At 35.8% G+C, this 5,587-nt stretch overlaps 1 pseudogene; it reads right to left on the bottom strand.

Annotated features, from left to right (window-relative positions):
- Window positions 1–493: 493 nt before the first annotated feature.
- On the bottom strand, window positions 494–1,626 carry LOC105524731 (annotated as a pseudogene).
- Between the last annotated feature and the right edge of the window lie 3,961 nt (window positions 1,627–5,587).

Genomic DNA, 5,587 nt, shown 5'->3' with positions numbered 1-5,587 from the left:
ATATGATGGCAAGAGTCCAAGTCTTGGAAAGTAGTAAGCTGTGGTTAGCCCTTTTTGTCAGGATTCTCTGAGTCTCTTTTCTGTCTGTTCTTGGTTTTTGCTCATTGTAAAACTTGTCTGATCTAATTATCTTCAGGTTACAAGGTTGAGTCTGTTACTTCTAAACAGTCTTTAGTCTTGGTTGAGATAGCACACCAATGGAAGGTCAAAACAGTATCTTGGTAAAGTGTTAAAAAGTTCCAACTTTTATTTTTCCAGAGAAGTATTCAAAAAATATAAATGGTGTTTTGATAGTATACTTAAAAACATCTCAGTCTTGTCCTGCAAGCAAGTTATCTCTCCTCTCCTTGGAGTTCCTGAGAAATGGGAAATCAATTAATGCTTTATGAAAAATGAGCCTAATGCCCATACCCAGATGTCATATAGTAGGATCAACATCAGTGATTAAGACCAAAAAATTAAGCTAGACTTTCCAGATTTTTAAGGCCTGTATTCAAAGTACATTTATAACTACATTCTCAGCAGCCACCTAAAGAAAGGAAAAGAAACAAAGGATTCTAATAGATTAGTCTATTTTCTCTAAAAATACAATGTGGCAACAAAATAAAGAATAGGATTTTAAAAAAAGGATAGTGTGCCTGATCTGCCTTGAAGAACCAGTTCTGCCTTAATTTATTCATCCCGCGTGTCAGAGAGGAATGTAAATTAAGAAATACTATGTAGATTTATGCTTGGTAATAATAGCAGCCTAGCCACCTAGTCACATGTCCAAATTAATGTTCTTGAACTTTGAATTATCAGATTCACGCTTCTTCCTTCTTTTGGCAAAAGAGAAAACAATGACAGACCTTTAGGAAATAAAGATCTGGAAAAACTTCTCTCTATGATATGTATCAATTGATATGTCAATTGTAAAACAGAGGAAAACATGTTGAATATATTGATCAACTTAGAATTTTACATAATACCTATTGTACTAGACCATCCTTACAATGCTATAAAGAATATTAAGACTTGGAAATTTATAAAGGAAAGAAGTTTAATTGGCTTACAGTTCTGCAGGCTGTACAGAAAACATAGGGGCATCTGCTTCTGGGGAGGCCTCAGGAAGCTTACACTCATGGCAGAATGTTGTAATGCTACTGCCACATTTGTGGCATCTTTTGCACTTGTTCAAATTAAGGATAGTCGCTGTCATCCCTACACCAGGCTTGGGCTTCTTCTGCAGACACCTACTGTTCGCTATGTCAGTCTTATTACCCAAAATCAGAAAAGGAAAGCTTTTGGGTTCTTCCATATCAGCGAAATATATGAATTCTTTCTTCCAGTTACTCAAGTTCTGGAAGCTTTGGAATTGTCAACACTAAAAGTAAGCAGGCAGCAGTCACAACCTCTGTAAAATGGCATCCTCAGGCTTCAGAATTGCTCCTGACCTGCTGTGTCCCAATTCTACATGGTACCAAAATATCTATCCACTTCCAAATCTTTACTTAAAAATTCCACACCTATTGTATGGAAGAGCTGGGTATCAAACTTACTAGTTACATATCTGTTCATAAGACAACTCTTCCCAACTCCACCATCTCCAAAGAGAATTACTTTAAAAAGTGATGATTTTCCTGCCATTGTTAATCTCAAGAGCTTTGGTTTCAGAACTCTTAATTGTTCAACTCAATCATCATTATCTCCTAGTGTTGTTGAAAAGATTCACTCAAATGACAGGGAGAAAGTATTTCATCACGATGCCAGGCTCATTATAGGAGTGCAAGAAATTTCTCATGGCCACACAGACCTCTGGGCTGGCCCATCTGAGTGCAATGAAACAGAAAGAGGGTTGGGACTTGCCGAGCAGAAGGTGGAAGTGGTAGAGATGTCAGGCTCTGGCTCCAGTGGCTGCCATCAGGTGCAGAGGAAATAACATGGCCACTAACTTGGGTCGGCTGCCACACATTTTTAAACAACAAGATCTTGCAAGAACTTACAAACAATGGTGAGGACAGTCTCAAGGGGATGATGATGCTAAACCATTCATAAGAAACCCACCCCAATGAGCTAATCATCTCCTACCAGGCCCACTTCCAACACTGGGGATTACAATTCAACATGAGATTTGGGAAGGGACACATATCCAAACTATATAACCTACTATGGGTATATTAATTATAACAAAAATAAAATTAAACTGCATCCTTGGATAAGGAAAAAAGAAGAAGTTACATTATAAAAAATACTTCAACATCTTTTCGAAAAGCAGAAATTGAATAGAAAATAGATACAGTGTAGCTAATTTTTCAAACAAGAGTATCAAGTGAAAGGGCTAGCCATGAAGAACTCTCATAAAAAACTTGCTAATTATTTCCATAGAATTCTGAGTTTTTGATTTTGCTGGCGAGTTCTAGAATGGAAAACATGAACTTATTTTCTTTGTTTCTTTTTTTTTTTTTTATTTTTCTCAGACGGAGTCTCACTCTGTTGCCCAGGCTGGAATGTAGTGGCATGATCTCAGCTCACTGAAACCTCCGCCCCCCAGGTTCAAGTGATTCTCCTGCCTTAGCCTCCTGAGTAGCTGGGATTACAGGCGTGCGCCGCCATGCCTGGCTAATTTTGTATTTTTAGTAGAGGCAGGGTTTCACCATGTTGGCCAGGCTGGTCTCGAATTCCTGACCTCGTGATCCGCCAGTCTCGGCCTCCCAAAGTGCTGGGATTACAGTCGTGAGCCACCGTGCCCTGCCACAAAAACTTATTTTCAAATTTATATAGAGTACAACTGGCCTCCTCTCCTCCCTCACCATTCTCCCAAAATAAAACACAGAATACAGTGGTCAGGAACCCAAAGCCTAGGCAAAAAAAAAAAAGTTTAATCCTGGCGAGACAGCAGAATCCTGGGATTACCTGTTACAAAGGAAGATTATGATAATTTATGGAGTTGGAAACCAGGTGAGAAGTGGTCATAGAAACAATTGCACGCCTACATATAGCCTATTACTTTGCCAGCCTGTTCCATAGGACCCCTAGGACAGAGGCACCCAGCAATGCTTACTGGTAAGTAGTTTAAAGAATTGTCGTTTGGAGAAATAAAGAGTTCAAGAGAGAAGATAAAGAGAAAAAGATACTCACTTACTGAAATTTTTGTAACTACCTGCCTTAATATCCTGAAATAAAACAACATTGTCAACAAAGCCCATATGCACTCATATTGCCCTAACTCCAAATCAGATCAGGTAGTATCTCATTAATCCTATGATGAAAGCTCCCAGCATAAGACAACATTAATGTTATTATTACTATTAGAAAGTGTGAGGTCTTCTACTCTGACCCTACCTAAACTTGTTTATTTCAATGAGCAATTTTATTAATTTGCACTATATATACTTTGACTCTCTATTGTTGCCTGCATATTCTTTTTAAAACTTTTTATTTTTAATTTTTGTGGGTACACAGTAGGTGTATATTTATGGGGTACATGAAATATTTTGATATAGGCATACAATGCATAATAATGTCATGAAAATGGGGTATCCATCCCCCTCAAACATTTACCCTTTGTGTTACAAACAATCCAATCATACCTTCTAGTTAAATTATTATTGACTATAGTAACCATGTTGTGCTATCAAATACTAGATCTTATTCATTCTTTCTGTTTTATTGTACCCATTAACCATCCTCATCTTCCCAACAGTCCCCTACTGCCCTTCCCAGCTTCTGAAAATCATTATTTTACTCTTTATGTCCATAATTTCATTATTTTGATTTTTAGATCCCACAAATAAGTGAGAATGTATGATATTATGCCTCACTTGTTCCACTTAAAATCACTACCTCCAGTTTCATCCATGTTGTTGCAAGTGACTGAATCTCATTCTTTCTTATGACTGAATAGTATTCCATTGTGCATATGTACCACTTGTCTTTATCCATTCATCTGTCAACTTAGGTTGCTTCCAAGTTTTGACTATTATAGACAGTGCTGCAACAAATATGGGAGTACAGATATCTCTTTGATATACTGATTTCCTTTCTTTGAGGTATATACCGAGCAGTGGGATTGCTGGATCACATGGTAGCTCAATTTTTAGTTTTTTGAGGAATGTCCAAACTGTTCTCCATAGTGATTATGCTAATTTGCATTCCCACCAGCAGTATACGAGGATTCTCTTTTCTCCAAATCCTCACCAGCATTTGTTATTGCCTGTCTTTTGGGTATGTCTCATTTTAGCTGAGGTGAGATGATATTTCATTGTAGGTTTTGATTTGCATTTTTCTGATGAACAGTGATTTTGAGCACATTTCTGTATGTTTGTTTGCCATTTCTATGTCTTCTTTTAAATGTCTATTCAAATCTTTTGCCCATTTATGAATCAGTTAATAATTTTTTTCTATAAAGTTATTTAAGCTCCTTTTATATTATTGTTATTACTCCCTTGTCAAATGAGTATTTTGCAAATATTTTCTCCCATTCTGTGGATTGTCTTTTCAATTTGTTGATTGTTTTCCTTGCTATTTGAAGCTTTTTAACTTGATGTGATCCCATTTCTCCATCTTTGCTTTGGTTGCCTGTTCCTGTGAAATATTACTCAGAAAATTTTTCTCTAGATCAATATCTTGGAGAGTTTTCCCAGTGCTTCCTTGTAGTAATTTTATAGTTTGATGTATTGAATTTAAGGCTTTAATCCATTTTGATTTAATTTTTGTATATGCTGAGAGATAGAGGTCTAATTCTTTTCTGCATATAGATAGTATGTTTTCCCAGTACCATTTATTAAAGAGTTTTTTCTGCAATGTGTCTTCTTAGGACCTTTGCCAAAAATAAGTTCACTGTAGGGGTGTGGATTTGTTTCTGGGTTCTCTATTCTATTCCATTCGTCTATGTGTCTGTTTTGGTGCCAGCATTATGCTGTTTTGAATAAAATAGTTCTGTAGTAATTTAAAGTCAGGTAATATGATTCCTCCAGTTTTGTTATTTTTGCTTAGGATAGCTTCAGCTATTATGGGTCTTTTGTGGTTTCATATGAGTTTTAGAACTTTTTTTATTTCTGTGAAGAATGTCATTAGTATTTTGATAGGAATTGCATAGAATCTGTAGATGACTTTTGAGTAGTATGGACATTTTAACAATATTGATTCATATGATCTACGGAAAAGGAATATCTTTCTTATTTTTGGTGTCCTATTCAATTTCTTTCATCAATGTTTTACAGTTTTTGTTAAAGGAATCTTTCACTTCTTCGGTTAGGTTAATTTTCAGATATTTAATTATATGTCTGGCTATTGTAAATAGGATTACTTTTTTATTTTGCTTTCATATTGTTCATTGTTGGCATATAGAAATGTTACTGATGTTTGTATGTTGATTTCATAACCTAAAACATTACTGAAATTTTTTTGTCAATTGTCAATTCTACTAGTTTTCTTCTGGAGTTTTTAGGTTTTTTGAAACATAATATCATCAGAAACCAAAGATAACTGGACTTCTTCTTTCTCAATTTTGATGCCCTTTATATCTTTGTCTTGTCTGATTGCTCTAGGTAAGACTTCCAGTACTATGTTAAATAACAGTGGTAAAAGGGGCATTGTTTTCATGTTC

This window comes from Colobus angolensis, unplaced genomic scaffold, assembly GCF_000951035.1.
Source record: "Colobus angolensis palliatus isolate OR3802 unplaced genomic scaffold, Cang.pa_1.0 Scaffold504, whole genome shotgun sequence".
NCBI lineage: Eukaryota > Metazoa > Chordata > Mammalia > Primates > Cercopithecidae > Colobus > Colobus angolensis.
The sequence above is the reverse complement of the archived record's forward strand: the minus strand, read 5'-3'. Positions and strand labels throughout refer to the sequence as shown.